Source organism: Schistocerca americana, chromosome X, assembly GCF_021461395.2.
Source record: "Schistocerca americana isolate TAMUIC-IGC-003095 chromosome X, iqSchAmer2.1, whole genome shotgun sequence".
Classification (NCBI taxonomy): Eukaryota; Metazoa; Arthropoda; class Insecta; order Orthoptera; family Acrididae; genus Schistocerca; species Schistocerca americana.
This window is the reverse complement of record NC_060130.1, coordinates 949709265-949726118: the sequence shown is the minus strand read 5'-3', so window position 1 is coordinate 949726118 and position 16854 is coordinate 949709265. Positions and strand designations below refer to the sequence as shown.

Here is a 16854-nt window from a genome sequence, read left to right as displayed (position 1 = left end):
TGCCTAGCGAACTGTACGTAGGGCTTTCAAGTATATTGCTAGATTTCTCACTCGATACTGGTTCTTGAAACATTTTAAATAGGCTATCACAGCTAGCTGGCGCCTATCTTCGAGCATTTGCCGAATCAGGTTATTCAGTATTTTCGTAACACTCTTGGGTCTATGTGATAAACCTGCAACCCTTTCTTCAAGCCGATAAATATTTGGAAAAAATCCTTTTTAGTGCCAGTAGCTGTACAATTTTAATTATTCTCTACCGATTCTGGTACTGGCAGTCATCGTCAGAGGAGATAATAATGTACGTCAGTAGGTCAAAAATCATGTTCTGGCTGAGCCTGTGATGGTTATTTGAGGTTAAGATTGAGTGTGTACATGTTGCCACGCTTCGATTGCGTAAATCAGCTATAGTGGAAATTCAATGAAGCAGTTATTGTGATAATTCATCACATTCTATGCTTGATGCTGCCGTATTTGGCAGAGATGTATTTTTTACCTGCTGGTGTACATTATCATCTCCTGTGAAGATGTTAACCAGTGCCGAAACCGGTAGAACATAAATAAAATTGTACAGTTGTTAACTCAAAAAATTTTTTCCACACATGTAACACTTTGTATTGACTGTCTTTGTATACTTCCATTACCCCCTTTTAGTCCTACTGAGCAGTTCTATAATGGGATTCCCTTTTGTAGACTGCATTTTCGCCGTATGCTACAAATGAAGCAAGGTCTGCTACCCTGCTTCACGTACGACTGACCCTATGAACTCGTTCCATTTCACGTCCCACCAAATTACTACACCCAGGCATTCGTATGATTTGGCTGATTCCAGTGATGATTCATTAATGTTTTAGTCACAATATACTACTTTTCTGCGTTATGTTAAGAGTTCAGTTTCACATTTCTGAACAACTGAAGCAAATTTTCATCTTTGCAACGATTTGAAATCTTTTATGAACTGTCTAAATATTATTGCAGCTTTTTTTCAGATGATACTGCGTTACAGATAATAGCATTATCTGCAAAAAGTCTGAGGTTACAGTCAATATAGTCTGCCACGTCATTAACATGCAAGCATCTCAGTACACTTTCCTAGGAATTTAATAAATTCGTGGCATTGTTCCTGTGTATCCTCTTGCCTTTACTGTCGGTTAAATGTATTCACATATGTCCACTAACTTGTAATTCTCAAAATATTCGTCAGTGGTAACACAATATGCATGTCTAACGCATTTACTTGTTCCCAATCTGAACAAAATTCATTATATTGTCATTATCAATCTTCCGCTTGAGCACTATTACAGATTTCTTTTATTTTCGAGCTCAAAAGAATGAAATCTGCCATCTGGGTCTTGTTTAGATTCTGGTTTTCCTGTTTCTCTACCGAAACCGAAGGACTGGAATTATAAGTATTGCACATTGTTATTTATGTCGGTACTGCTGATACTGCACATAAGTCCAGTCACGTAGGAATAGCACCAAATCGAGTAGCAGCAGAAGACACTACGTCATGATATCATATCACACAACACAAATAAGCACGATAAACAATCTTTCATGTGTCGGAGCAACTGAGGATGGACACTTTTCTGCTGCTGAAAATTGCGCGTTCTGTTTGTATCCTGTGTGTTGACTCCGAGAGTAACAAATGAACTTCACATCTATTGTGAACTGGAAAAATGTTCTGTCTAACTAATGGATTTCTTCTTTGACATAGGATAATGTCAGTAGTAACTGAACTACTGGCTTGGAAATGATAAACCGCATGTTACACACAGGCCAACTCTCTTTTGTTCAAATCATGCAGTTTTCCATTAACAAAGCAAAAGAAAATATGGCAATTCCATGTCTGGAAAGTGTCCATATATCGCTGAAACTGATCAGCAGAACTACGGAAGGTGCTCGAGACGCAGTTGAGTGGCACAGGTTGTATTTATTGTCACACTCTGTACGCTTGTGTAAATTTAGCACAGCGTAATACTGTGGTCAACGCCTCCAGAACCTTCATTACTCTTCTCTTGTCTTCTCGTCTTGATGACTGCACTTGCTCAGCCTTCCCTGTGGCGTTGTCTTTTCTCACTAGAGCTATTATCAGTCAGCATGTAGATGAACTGCTGTGTAGTTACAGAACCGCGTTTTTACTATTTATTTTGGCTAGCGAGGCTCTCTCACATCTCAACAGACAATCTTAGAACTTTTCTATACATTATCCATTGTAATCTACATAATGCATGAAAGACACATAATAATGATAATTGCAGTATTATTAGTTACAAGAATGAACAGAGGTATTGCAGTATTTCAGTCCTAGTTAAACTGTCTTAAGAACTTTTCTCACAATACAATGTTCCTAGCGAAAGGGAGTAATGATATAGTAACAGAAAGATATGATATCAGTACCGAAACATTCCAATCAAGTCAAGGGAGCTTCCAGAAATAACAGGATAAAGTTACTAGAAGAAAAAGTATTAAATAAGAAACACTGTCATGATGTTCCACAAAATATTATTTATTTGATGACATTTACTGATATTCTGTAGTTACTTGGAGTAATAAAGACATATTAATAAGTGGAATACACGGTTTTGATATTCCACAATAATATTCATTTAATAGTTCGTTATGAAGCGGCTTTCGGATTTCTAGACCATCGTCAGATAACTTAATACTAAACAGACATTCCACACAACATAAGCGGGAGTTCACAGCTGTACAAAGATTGTTTTTCAAAGATATGTGACATTTTGTGACTATATATTGATACAATCACACAAGCATAATGTAATCCACAAAGAAGCTCTAAAGAAATAAACGTTTTATTACTTCATACTCAAAGATTAAAAGTATAGGAATGTATAAGGAAAAAACTTTGTGTAAGTGGGTAATGGCAAAGACTACAATGTTATATGGGCAAACTGATAAATGTGAGGAACAGGCCGTCGAAAGCCAGTGCGTAACGAACTATTAAAAAAAATATAATGGTAGAACATCAATATTGTGTATTCGACTTTTCCAATATTACTTATTTGGTCACGAACCGGCTCTCGGATTTTTAAGCCAATATCTGCGTTCTCGAAATCAACTTGGCACCTATCGGTGGTCACAGAAGCCTTTGCCCGGTTCGTGGTCAAATACATAATAATTTACAGGACTCCAGAAAATTGTTTCCCGTCTGATATTGTTGTCGTATTCTGTCAAGCACAGAAGAAATATTTGGTTATTTTTAAAACAGGGAAATATAAAATACGAACAGATTAAAGTTGGGGAAATGTACGCAGTGGAAGGCCGATACTGGTTCGTTATTGGACAGGAGGAAGACACCTGGAAAACGACGTTAGGGAAGCCACGGCGATAACAACAGGAAAAGCTTGGATTTCCTTTTGATACAGCGTAGTTTAGGGTGAAACGCATCCACTGGGTAGTCGATTCCAAAGAGAAACGTCTGGAAAAAATGTTAAGTGTTAAGCATAGGTAAAGCCAAGAAAGATCTTGTGCTGGTGCTGTATAATGATGATAGATATTTTATTTGCGAGGGGATTATAAAACAGAGCGTATAATAATCACGTTGCATCCATCCTAAATGTGTATGAGAGATATTGACATAATCATCAGCCGAATGCTACACACATATCGAAGTCTACACTATCATTTATTGTTAGCGCGAATCGCCTGGAATTTATATTACAACTATCGTGTTGAACTGTATCACTGAAGTACATACACATTTTGCATGAACGATGAGAGGATCAGAATTTTTTTATTTTTGGCGGAAGAAGTTTTATAAATTTTTAAATCCGGCGCCGCAAAAAAGATTATTGGACAAAACAGTTGGAAAACCACAAGTTTTCGTTATTGTCATATTATTTTTTTTACATTTCAGTTTAAATCATAAGCATAAATAGTCAAAAGGGGAAGAGAATGCCCCAGGGAGAAAATCGTTGGACATAATGAGTTAATGATGTATGCTGTGGGTGCTCCATTAGCTGTCAGATAAAGCCACAGATTTCACTCCCCAGTAGGTGGTTTGGAAGACGCTACCTGAAATGGAATTTTTATGGTATGGATAATTACAGAGTTCAGCGCTTTTCTTCCACGTCACTGTTGATCATGGTCAGGTTAGGTGGATTCTACAGCCTAGCTGAACTTCCAGTTCAAATTCAGTCCCAGTGACGCAGCAGATGATCTCAGAAAACGTCGGCAGAGTAACCATTGGCTTTGCCTGAACAACTATCTTTCAGAGGCGAGGTTGAATTTGTCATCAAGCCTAAATGCAGCAGGCCCCTAATTGCAACCCATCAGATTATTATTATTATCTTCACCGCTTTCAATGTGTTGTAAGCACGATTCCTCTGTTATAGTGAAACGTCATTACGTGGTGATTCCTAATTTGTAAACACCAGTACGTAAGTAACTCTATCCTGTCAATAATAAATCAATAATTGTTTAACAGTGCCTCCCATATGCTGTTAAAAATAAAGGATAAATCTCTGTTATCGTTGCAATCTACCGATTCATGATCATGTTAGAGGAAAACATTCCCTATTTGAAAGTTGTTGGATTCTGTCTCCTCTGAAATGGCCATTACAGATAAAATAAACAAACGTGTAATAGGTTAGACTATTAAATTTATAATTTACATTTCATCGTAAGTTAGTAAGGAATATCTTTAGATAATCGAGTATGAAATGTAAGCCCATGCGGTCTTCGTGTCCCAAAGCAACCCGTCGTCATCTAGGCGCATTCGTTCGACGTTTTCAGCCACTTGACATCCTCTGCTAATTAAATGCCTCGTCTAGGTTCTTCTATGAAATACGGTCTTCCAATAAGTCGTCGTCTAGGTCTTTTATTCTGTCTTGGTACCTGCCAAAACTTATTTAGTCCTTTTACTATCCATTCGCCTAGCTATTACCATAGACTACATTTAATTTTCGTTGCAATCGTTATTGCTTCCTCCACATAAATCTGTTACCCCAAGCACTGCTTTGTTTTCTCGTCCCGACATGTGTATCTCGAGTGATCTCTGAAAACCCTCCGTTTTTGAATGATTTTCACGTTAAATATCTATGTCCCAGTGTGGTAAATCTAATTTGAGAATAAACATTTATTGCAGACTATCCGTTTGAGACACAGCGGAAGCATAGTTTAGAGAACATTCTAGATTTTGTTAAAACACCTCATGCAATTTCTCTATTTCCGTTTATTTCTTTTGTTGTTCATCAAGTGTTTGTTATCATTATCCTATATATTAAAAATTTTCATCTGCTTCTAAGACTTCATTGTCATTTTCTTTTTCATGAGTTCGTTGCATATTATTTTTGTCTTATTGTAATGGACTTCCAGGGCTACTCTTATACGTGTTCTGTTAAGCTCACTCATTAGTTATGAAGTTGAATTTCAATAGAAACAAAAATTTCAGTGTTATCAGCAAAGCCAAAGTGGCTCAGGTATACGTACTAACACTGGCATAATCAAAGTCTTATATGTCAAAGGATTTTAGATTTTTGCCTTAGCTTCAGCAACGTTTGTATTTTCTCCAAATATATGAATCTAAGCTCAAGTAGTAATTTATATTCATTCCTCTGTATTTTTTTTTAATTTCACTCGCATATTGTAAATAATCCATTGTCGTCTATCCACGAACTGGTTCGTTCCTTTGTTTGATGAAAAGCCACTGTTTTTTTCCATACATATTTGTAAAAGGCTTAATGATCCGATAAAACCGTATTAGACAGAACAGAAGCTAGACGACTCGAGATGATCTGGAAGAAACGTACTAGACACGAAGGGGAAGCTGGCTGGTCATATACGAGGATTTATTGACCGGCATAGTCATTGTGCCGTTCGCGAAGGTAACGCTGTGCGGAGGTGTATCAGGGACTCTTGCAAGATACTCGAATCACTTTTATTCGTTTTCAGGGAATTCCTGGAGAGAATGAGAACGCACGACAAAGACTCGCCCTACCCTGTGGTAGATTTTGCTTAGTTAGTGCGACAGCCTGGGAGACGCATCCAGAAATTTACAAAACATCTCACAGTTTCTGCTGTAGTTACTTTTTTATTTCCATTGTCATGATGTGACAACCTTCTGTCTTCAGGTGCCCGTGTTTTATGACTGACTGATTTGTGCTGTATATACTACTATCACTTAGGATGTTTGCTTTCGGTGTACAAGTTATGGCAGGCGGCGACATGTCGCCTGCATGGAGAAACTATAACTTTATAATCTAATTCAGACACACTCAACACAGAAAATACAAACATTTCGATGTAGTGTAAATGATGTTTTTGTATTTCGTAGGAGTGTATACGACACAAAAAGATGTGCTCAGTTTATATGAACGCCTGAGGATGGCAGTATGCTGCCGAGAAACATCTTGAGAGACTAATCAAATTTGACTGATGCAGGAAAAGTGCCAAGGTTGTGTTTTTTTTTTTTTTTTTTTTTTTTTTTTTTTTTTTGTGTAAATTGCACGGCACTCGTGGACCTCAATCAGTTCCACCGTCATACAGAAAAAATTTAAGCGATAAGAAATATGTTCCCAGTCACATGAAGTGCAGTTCTTAAATTTCAGAGAATGTCTCTTCACTAATGACTTCAAGAGAATATGGACTTTACTCGAGGTATATTTTCCGAGAGTAGTCTAGCTATAAAATAATACAAATTAGCCTACTTAAAGGATCTTTTTTAAGCAAATTCCAAGATTAGAATAAAAGTAGAGACTGGTACCAACTTTCATCCCAAGGCCTCTTGCGAAGAATGGATGTTCGCTGTTGCAGGAACTATGTCACCTTGTTCCATCAAAGTCGTTTTCTTGCAGTAAATTTCCTTTAATCTGAAAAACTGCTCAGTCTTCAACTAACTTAAGTGTGATTTTGGTGGTCAAATATCGCCCGGAGGCGATGGAAAGAATGGAAGAAAATCCTAACAGCAGCGCATGCTTGTCCCTTGACCTGCTATTCAATCTAAAGCCAAGACTTGTGAGCATATTTAACGAAAGAATGGGACGATCCACCACCTTCCTCTGCCAGTCCAGGTTGGTTTCATCACTTCAGGCAGCGTTTTGGCTTTCGTTAAATTAAAATAAGAGGAGAAGTAGGTGCGACAAATGGAATTGCAGGCGAGAGGTTTAAAAAGACGTTTGAAGTAAGTGTCACAGAAAAAGACTATACTGTGAAGCAGATTTTCAACCTTAATAAAACGGGTTTATTTTGAAACGAATGTTTAGCCGCACGTTGATTTCTATTGAAGAAAAAACAGCGACAGGGTTTAAGCTTTCCAGTGACCTATGAATTCTTATTTTCGGAGAAAATGTTGAGGGGATTGATAATTAAAACCCCTTATGATCTAGTATTCTCAAAATCCTTGGACACTAAATGGTTGTGACAAGAGCAGGCTGGGAATTAGTTGGAGATGGAATAAAAATGGTCGGATGACTTCTGATATTTTCAATGACTATTTTTAATGAACTAAATAGAGAAGTACAGAGGTTCTCTGACATCACTCTAGCATGTATGAATGGTGTGTGGAGCAAACCGTGCCTCGATGCTCTACCAGTGCTAGAAGATGAAGTGATCACAGATATAACCGTTGCAACGAGAAAGACTGCGGACATGGCACGGCAAACTGGATTCACTGATGTCGATCAAGAGAATGTGTGTGCCCTCCTAAACTCTCTTTCCATGTATCTGAGTAACGAATATTTGATAGTTTTCAGTGAGAATAGTAGTAAACAAGAAACAAAAGTCGAAGAAGTTCAGCGTGTTACAAAGCTGACAAAGAAGATAGTGGCCGAGTCCTTTAGAATGATAGACACTGCAGTGAAAATTTTTGAGGAACGTGATCCCGAAGGAGCAAGGAGTGCAATAGTGAAGAGAAAAGTTGAGTATTCCCTTAAATGTTACAAAGAGTTTATATTCAACCGGAAAAGAACACTAACACAGCTGACAATTAAAGATTTCTCTGCAAAACAATGTGACACTAGTAACGAATATCAAGAGCCTAGCGAGAACCTTTCAGCTAAAAAGGCTTTGCTTGTAAGGAAATCCGTCACGGAAACTGAACTGACTGTAGCGCCATCTAATTTTTCCGATGTAGATGATGAAGAGGTTATTTAGGATGTAGACTTAGTGAAAATGATTTTCGTTGAAGGTTGTGTGTTTCCGTGTTAAGTTTTTAAGTGTATGACTTCACTACAGTAGTATTTTATTACAGTTTACCGAAGGTAAAAAGATTTACTTGGCTGCCACCATTTTCTGTAGGCAACCTTTATGATGTTCACTTTTGCTGAAGCTGTATTGAAATACCTACCTCTAAAATTAAAACGTATCGTTGTATAGCATAGTGAAAAATCTTAATGATCTCACGTTTCATTCTTTCTAGGGAGAAACTAAACGATGTCAGCATTCAGGTATTTTCTGATAAAGTCTAGGTTGACTAGAGAAGGTTCGCGACCATCTCCCATTAAGACACTATGGAAATTAACATCGCTATATCAATTATAACTTATTATTTTAACTTTTGTATAGCTTTATAAAAAATTATAAATTTTGTTGGTTACGTTAAGATGCTGTAATGCGATATCAATTGAGTGTATAATTTTTTTCTTAAAAACGACTCTTAACGTATTGTGTGCAAGAAAAAGTCACTTATTACGTCTTCATCATTCCTAGAATCTATAATTTGATTCGACAGCAGAGACAAAAAAAGTATGCCGCTATTTCAAGCGGAAAATCCGGAAGCAGGTGTTTATTTTTTTTACTAGGGTCTGTGTCAAAGCAGTGTGTCGCTAGCTTCGTTTTCAAGAGGGATGAGGAAAATGTCGACCTAATGTTGTGAAAAGAGCTCTTTTAAGATTCGCATGCTGCATTTAAAAGAAAAATTAAGATTTTGAATACTGTTACCCTGACAAGCATTTGAACTCAATACCGCTCAGTCTTACTCGGTAGCAGCTGTTGAAGAAACGTCTAGGCTAAGACGAAACATAAATCATTCGGGCTCCATATACAGAGAACTAAATGAAGTACAGTGCAGAGTTCGCACTGATTTTATGATTGGCGGCCTTTTTCCAGGAAGCTCTGCCCAGCCGAACTCTCCTGCTCCAAATTGCTTCAACAACAATTTTCTTAAACAGAGTCGTATTCCTAGTGTTATTCTTACGAATCGCGAAAGTAATAACTCTCATATTTTCTTCCCACCGGTTACTTTATTTGGACTTTGTTCGAGTGCTAATATTTCCCTTGCAACCTCCCTTCGGCAAACAGTTTATTCTTGTTTTATTTTTACTTTTTACTACTGTCTCAAATACAGTAATCTTTACATCGAACGGAAGCAGCGCTAAAACAAATGTACCTTCTTCATGATTCAGATTTCAGGGCTTGTTATTGATTACTACTACATCAGGCGCGATTAAAAATTTAGTAACTGTCAGTAAATGACCAATTATTATATCACTGGTGTCCACATTTTCGCAAAAAAAAGTCATTTTATCCCAAGCAAGAATTTACAGTTCTAAAATAATTTTAATAGTTGTTGTACAAGATGTATTATGCAACGAGGAAACATCTGTTAGTAAACGGTCTGTGATATATATGTAAAGTTTCGGCAAGGGATGAGGGCTATATGCATCGTTAGCTTCGTAACTTTTTTATAGGCTGAGATATTGAAACAAGTACTTTCTTTTTTAATGTAACGATATTCATTTTGAAAGCAGTGAAAATACGAATACAGTTACGTAACGCTCGTTCATATTTAAAATGAAATAGCCGATGAGTATGGCGGTACGATGCACTTTCAGGTCTACTGCTATGTAAAAATCGCCAAACATAGTTTTTTTTCTTTCCTTGCCTGTTTCAGGTCAGATATAATGTTAAATTACGCAGTGAGTTTGATTTCTACTGCTGCTCAGACATTGCGTACAATAATTTTATGTAATTAGTCTAAAACCATATATTTGTCTCACAACTACATTTAGATATAGGCTAAGACACAATTTGTAATGCAAAACATAAACATATATGAACGCATACATAGTTAACACAAAAAGATTTCAGCTATATAAGTTTAGAGGGCCGTTTTTCAGAGACGAACAAATAGAAAGTACGTTTAGCAGCGGAACTGTTCAAGCAACTAAGAGCTTATCTAAGGGAAAATTTATCAGTAATTTTGAAGCATCGTGTAGAGTGATTTGTCATGCTTGAATGTATTTATCACATACCGCTAAAATACGTACAATATCCTCCTCCATGAGGTTTAAGTCGCACTTCGGAGAGTATATTAATTTTAAATAGTATCTTCTTTTTATCAGTATTTTTGTGACCTCTTAGTTTGCAAATAATGACAGTTTCTTTCCCGTGAACTCAGAGTTGGGAATAGTTGTGGAATGTGTCGCCCGATATCAAGTATCCGGTATCCACTCTAAATGAATCCGTTTATACAGATTGTTGGCTCTGATAAGACTCCAAAGTATGTCGTGTGCATAGGAGTTTATCCGCTGCTTAAGGTAGTTCGAGGCGTTGTATAGGCTTAGACATTAAAAACATAATTATTCCCCTCTTTCTCTGGAAAGTTTCATTGCAAGCATGATCGACTTTTAGATTGTTGTACTTCTATTTCCAATTGCTCTAGCAGTGCGTTAAAAAGTATATTTAAAAAAAAAATCTAAGTTGCTTAATCGTTTCTGTAGATAAGCGGCAGTGAAATGCTTTGAATTACTATCTCAATCAGAAATGCAAACTTGTAAATGAAAATAGGTCCTGGTGTTATATATTTAGGTGACATAAGCTCCTCAATACAGTGTACTTCTAATTTTTTTCTCTTTAACGGCACACACCCATGTTTAGCGACTTCCGCTATTACGGAAGACAAAATAGCTTTAACAGTATATTTGTCTCAGGCTTCAAGTGTTTTGTACGAACTAATGTGACTGTTATTTTTCCACATATCATACTTTTACATGCCTCACATGCGCTATTTCTCTTGCCAGAGACATTTACTGAGAAAATTCATGTAAATATCCAATTAGATGACCGTGATATTCGGCAAAGAAATTTTGATGTTGTGCAGTTGGCAGAGAAAATGTGCTTTGCATCCATAGATTACGAATGAGTTGTTGACACGACAGATTATAAAATTTCATTTTCAGTTTTTAATATCTATGCTATGGGAATATTTAATATTTATACGCTGTGTATACGCTAGAGATAAACATATTGTAAAAGATAGTTCGTCTTCTGTAACGCACGTGCCGCTGAAGTTCAAAACATAAACAAATAAAGAAACAAATAAAAAAACAAAAAGTTCACTCTATTGGGCATCTTACTTCTATCTAGATAAAATGCCATTAAATATATTCAGTATTTGTAAGCTGTAGAATATGGCACGTAGAAGACAATGTTTGGAACTGATATTTAAGGAGACCCTAGTCAAACCAAGGCATGTCATGGTGTAGAATTTTAAATATTCTGCTCATTTTATGTTCAATAGCTTCCAAAAGCAGTGCTTTCATTACCGGAAGAAGAAATATTTAGGCTGTGTCTGCATATTACACTGATTTGTCTGATATTTAGATACATGTGGTGCATGTTTTTTAAGTATACTGTCTTTCGTCTCGTAACGATTTCGGTAGAAAGGGAGTTCTCAAAACAGCGCAAAAGAAATAATTTTAGAGGTGACGGACAGGAGGAAGTAAGACTGGCGATGCGCCGGTGCTGCAGAGGGCAGTTTTGCGTGAAGATATTGCGCGAGCGTGCGTGTACTGGAAAAAGGCGGCAAAATTGCTCGCCCCAATGGAAAGCTGTCCCCGTTCGACCCCCGGTGCAAGCACTCCCCCTGCGCAGCTCCCGGCTGATGAGTCACCCTTTTTCTCTTCTATTACTGCTTCTGCCCTAGGGAGACGCACCGCCGTCAGCTACATACGAGGCAGCTAGGAGAGTGCTGGTATCACAAAGTTTCTGCCCTATTACAACACGTACCAGGCGAGAATCCGCAATAACTTAAAACAATCCGAGACAATATGGGCTCCTACAAGACGAACGCGGGGCTAACAGAAATTTGCAGAGGTGACAAATTCGACAGAGAATTTTTTTAGTTGTTAGGGAATAATTGTGTACTGGTAGTGTCGCCACCGCCTTTTTCTCACATTCCGCCATGTATCTCGAATTACAATAACCAATACTTAACTGGTTATTTCATCTTACTCGCATTTAAGGGTCTCTGTCAGACATGGCGCCATCAATCGCAACTTAACAGGCAATACCTTCGCAATTGTGCAATAAATCACCATAATTACATGCTTCCTGATGACTGGGTGTTGTGTGATGTTCTTAGGTTAGTTAGGTTTAAGTAGTTCTAAGTTCTAGGGGCCTGATTACCATAGACGTTACGTCCCATAGTGCTCAGAGCCATTTTTACATGCTTCCCCGATTTCTCGTATATATAAATAGTCCCCATGACGTTTTCAAAAGCCTTCCCCTGTCGACATTTTTGTGACTGAACTGTAAGTAATCGAACGAGGAACTCGTACGATAACATTCTTGAACCGTTATGAACTCCTGTTGCAGACTTCACCGGCGGAGGTTCTAGTCTTCCCTCGGGCATGGGTGTGTGTGTTTGTGCTTAGGATAGTTTGGGTTAAATAGTGTGTAAGCTTAGGGGCTGATGACCTTAGCAGTTAAGTCCCATAAGGTTTCACTTACATTTGAACATTTTGCAGACTTCACCATCTGGACCTTTTTCTCGTTTTGTTCTGTATCACTTGTAAAGACAATATGGGCTCCACACCTGTCTTCCTCGATTCCCATCGAGGTAGAAGACTATTTTTATGCCACATGTCATTTCTACGTTAAGCCTCACGCGGCTGAGGATCCTAGTGGCAAGTATTACGAAAACAAGCCACTGGGTTCACTTATGTCAAAGGCACAGCTCATTAACCCGTAACGTTCCTGATACGTTCTGTGCTGTAAGACTCAGTTCAAGGACATGTGGGTCGTGCCAGATCGTGAGCCGGCTGTACAACTGAAACCGAGTAGTTACAGTAAAACTGGTCCATTAGATCACATAGAACGGGCACATTCCGAATATTCCTCTCGACATATACGTAGCAAGATACTCAATGGCAAACGAATGGGATCGGATTTTCATTTTTGTATTCCACAAATCTCCGGGAGCACAGTCGCACCTTTTGCCAATTTAGGGTGGAGCAATGTCGGTCTAATGTCAATCTGAAGGATAATTCTTTTTTAAAAAGCCTTTCGAACTGAACGACTGTTGGTATCAAATAAGGAAATTGGTTGAACACCATAATCATACGTACTTTCTCTTAAACAAGGCCCCCGGAGTAGACAACATTCCATTAGAACTACTGACTGTCTTGGGAGAGCCAGTCCTGACAAAACTCTACCATCTGGTGAGCAAGATGTATGAAACAGGCGAAATACCCTCAGACTTCAAGAAGAATATAATAATTCCAATCCCAAAGAAAGTAGGTGTTGACAGATGTGAAAATTACCGAACTATCAGTTTAATAAGTCACAGCTGCAAAATACTAACACGAATTCTTTACAGACGAATGGAAAAACTAGTAGAAGCCGACCTCGGGGAAGATCAATTTGGAATCCGTAGAAACACTGGAACACGTGAGGCAATACTCACCTTACGACTGATCTTAGAACAAAGATTAAGGAAAGGCAAACCTACGTTTCTAGCATTTGTAGACTTGGAGAAAGCTTTTGACAATGTTGACTGGAATACTCTCTTTCAAATTCTAAAGGTGGCAGGGGTAAAATACAGGGAGCGAAAGGCTATTTACAATTTGTACAGAAACCAGATGGCAGTTATAAGAGTCGAGGGACATGAAAGGGTAGCAGTGGTTGGGAAGGGAGTAAGACAGGGCTGTAACCTCTCACCGATGTTGTTCAATCAAGCAGTAAAGGAAACAAAAGAAAAATTTGGAGTAGGTATTAAAATTCATGGAGAAGAAATAAAAACTTTGAGGTTCGCCGATGACATTGTAATTCTGTCAGAGACAGCAATGGACTTGGAAGAGCAGTTGAATGGAATGGACAGTGTCTTGAAAGGAGGATATAAGATGAACATCAACAAAAGCAAAACAAGGATAATGGAATGTAATCTAATTAAGTCGGGTGATGCTGAGGGAATTAGATTAGGAAATGAGACACTTAAAGTAGTAAAGGAGTTTTGCTATTTGGGGAGAAAAATAACTGATGATGGTCGAAGTAGAGAGGATATAAAATGTAGACTGGCAATGGCAAGGAAAGTGTTTCTGAAGAAGAGAAATTTGTTAACATCGAGTATAGATTTAAGTGTCAGGAAGTCGTTTCTGAAAGTATTTGTATGGAGTGTAGCAATGTATGGAAGTGAAACATGGTCGATAAATAGTTTGGACAAGAAGAGAATACAAGCTTTCGAAATGTGGTGCTACAGAAGAATGCTGAAGATTAGATGGGTAGATCACATAACTAATGAGGAAGTATTGAATAGGATTGGGGAGAAGAGAAGTTTGTGGCACAACTTGACCAGAAGAAGGAATCGGTTGGTAGGACATGTTCTGAGGCATCAAGGGATCACCAATTTAGTATTGGAGGGCAGCGTGGAGGGTAAAAATCGTAGAGGGAGACCAAGAGATGAATACACTAAGCAGATTCAGAAGGATGTAGGTTGCAGTAGGTACTGGAAGATGAAAAAGCTTGCACAGGATAGAGTAGCATGGAGAGCTGCATCAAACCAGTCTCAGGACTGAAGACCACAACAACAACAACAACAACTTTCTCTTGTAAATAAAGTGTTTCGCAGTAGTTAATTTAGCCTATGAAGAATATAATAATAAGAATATAATCACTGCCAAGACTTCACTCTTTAGTGTCTCTGCTTATCATGCGTCTCAGTTTCCGATGACGGCATTTTCAAAATTTATAGTACCCGTCATTTAAAACTTTATACATTGGCAGTCGAATACTTCAGACATTGACATCCATGAGACACTACTATGATTGCGACCAATATGTTACACATTAATATCGCTGTAGATGTAATACAAAAAGAAACGGAACAATCAGAAAAATTTACACATACTCACATTATTTTTGAAAAGTGTCGGAAAATAAAGCTGTATCTTGAAGATGCACACTCATAATACCGGATTATACAAATTGTAGGCAGCCTTGTTTCCGGACACCCCATGTAAGATATGTGTTTCAGGGGATTGTGGGGATGTTTGGACGATTTAGTTTCTTTCACTAGGACGAATTCAATTGCTTTCACCGCCTGCCGCCTGTGTAACGGATGCTTTTACCCAGGGGGTGGGGGGGGGGGGGGGGGGGTTTCTAAGTGTTCGGGTCAAGGAGTTTGAGCGCGAAAGAAGGGGAAGGTTAGGCTTTACAATCGCAATCTTTACAGACGAGGCAGTGACAGATAGAAAAATATGGGACAATGATTCACTCATAGTCTTGTCGACGGAAGTGTCGCGGCGTTCAGTTCAGTCTCCAAAATCTACGCTACGTTTCGCGATGATATGAGGCAGGTAAACCTGTGTATTCACGTTTTGGCAGGTAATAAATTCTTGGAGACATCTTGGTGGAAGATAAATTTATTTATTGTGGCGCGTTTCGGTGCATCGTCTTCAGAAAACCGTGGCAATAAAAGACAATACAAAAGCAATCAACAGAACATGAGAGGGTATATGATAAAGAAAAATCAAAGTAGCAGCAAGAACGAAAAGTAAGTAGTTACGAATTGGTCAAAAATGCTCGCGCTAGAAACAGTACAAGTAAAATGTAGGCTATCATGTGTGATGTCCACGTTAAGTGCGATTCAGAAGCTGTTAACCGTGAGACTTTGAGTCCAAACTGTCGTTGGTAGCAACCTCGTGAACGCAGTAAACTCATGAAGGCCCAGATGACTATGATATCAAAGACCGAAAACATGACATATCGACATGATGCAGTTTACAGTTTGTGAAATACAATAGTAAAAATCTTTTCCAATGTTACATCTACTTTTACAAATAGCATAACGTATGTCATGAATAAAAATTTATTTTGGCGCACAGACACCGTAACGTGTAAGCGATAACACAGAAGTTTATAGTTTGTGAAACATTATCTTGGAAATTTTTTTTCAGTGTCACGCCAATTTTTTTTACAAACATCGTAACACTCCTCATGAATGTAGAAGATGTATCGAAACGTGTCACAGTAACAAAATTGTCTCCCTCCAACGCGACTTCAAGAGTTTATTAAGTGCCAAGTCTGAATGGTTGCGTATCTTAAACATGGATGAATTCGACAATCAAATGGATTCAGGCTTTGGCAGAAGGTAGCTCCAAATCAGATCAGCAATATCCACATTTCCTGTGGCTGACTGGAGGATCGAGACAGCTGACGCAGATTTATGTCTTAAGTGACACTGTTTGCCTCGTGACCCTGTTACACTGTTATTTTGTAAATCACCGCTGTCGATGAAGAAGACGACTTCTATATGAAGAAAAACATATTGTTCTTCTTACAGAACCTAGTACGTTTCGTAAATAACGACCTGATGATGAGCGGAAATCAAAGCTTCAGCCGTGTCAGGGCAGGTGTCCCGATATTCTCTTATGTATTTCGTGTGCAAAGGAGAAGTCAACCTTGTTTTAATACTATAATATCAGCGACATAGTGTAACTGTTTACCAACAATTTTGGTACAAAAAGAGAACTATCGCAAACGAGTAGACGGTCCCATCGCAAAGTGTCCCGTGCACTATTGTTCGCCCATTCGCCATGTCTGTCGCGCGGCCCGTCCGAAACGGAAGCGAAGCAGATAAATAAAAAAAGGAGCGAAAAATGGCAGGGGGTGCCGCGC

The 16854-nt window shown here is 38.3% G+C and overlaps 1 protein-coding gene across 1 annotated transcript in view; it reads left to right on the top strand.

The window, feature by feature from the left end:
* The window catches only part of LOC124556828, a 554569-nt gene that overhangs the window by 98421 nt on the left and 439294 nt on the right, over window positions 1–16854 (top strand). The gene's annotated exons all lie outside the window — the stretch shown is intronic.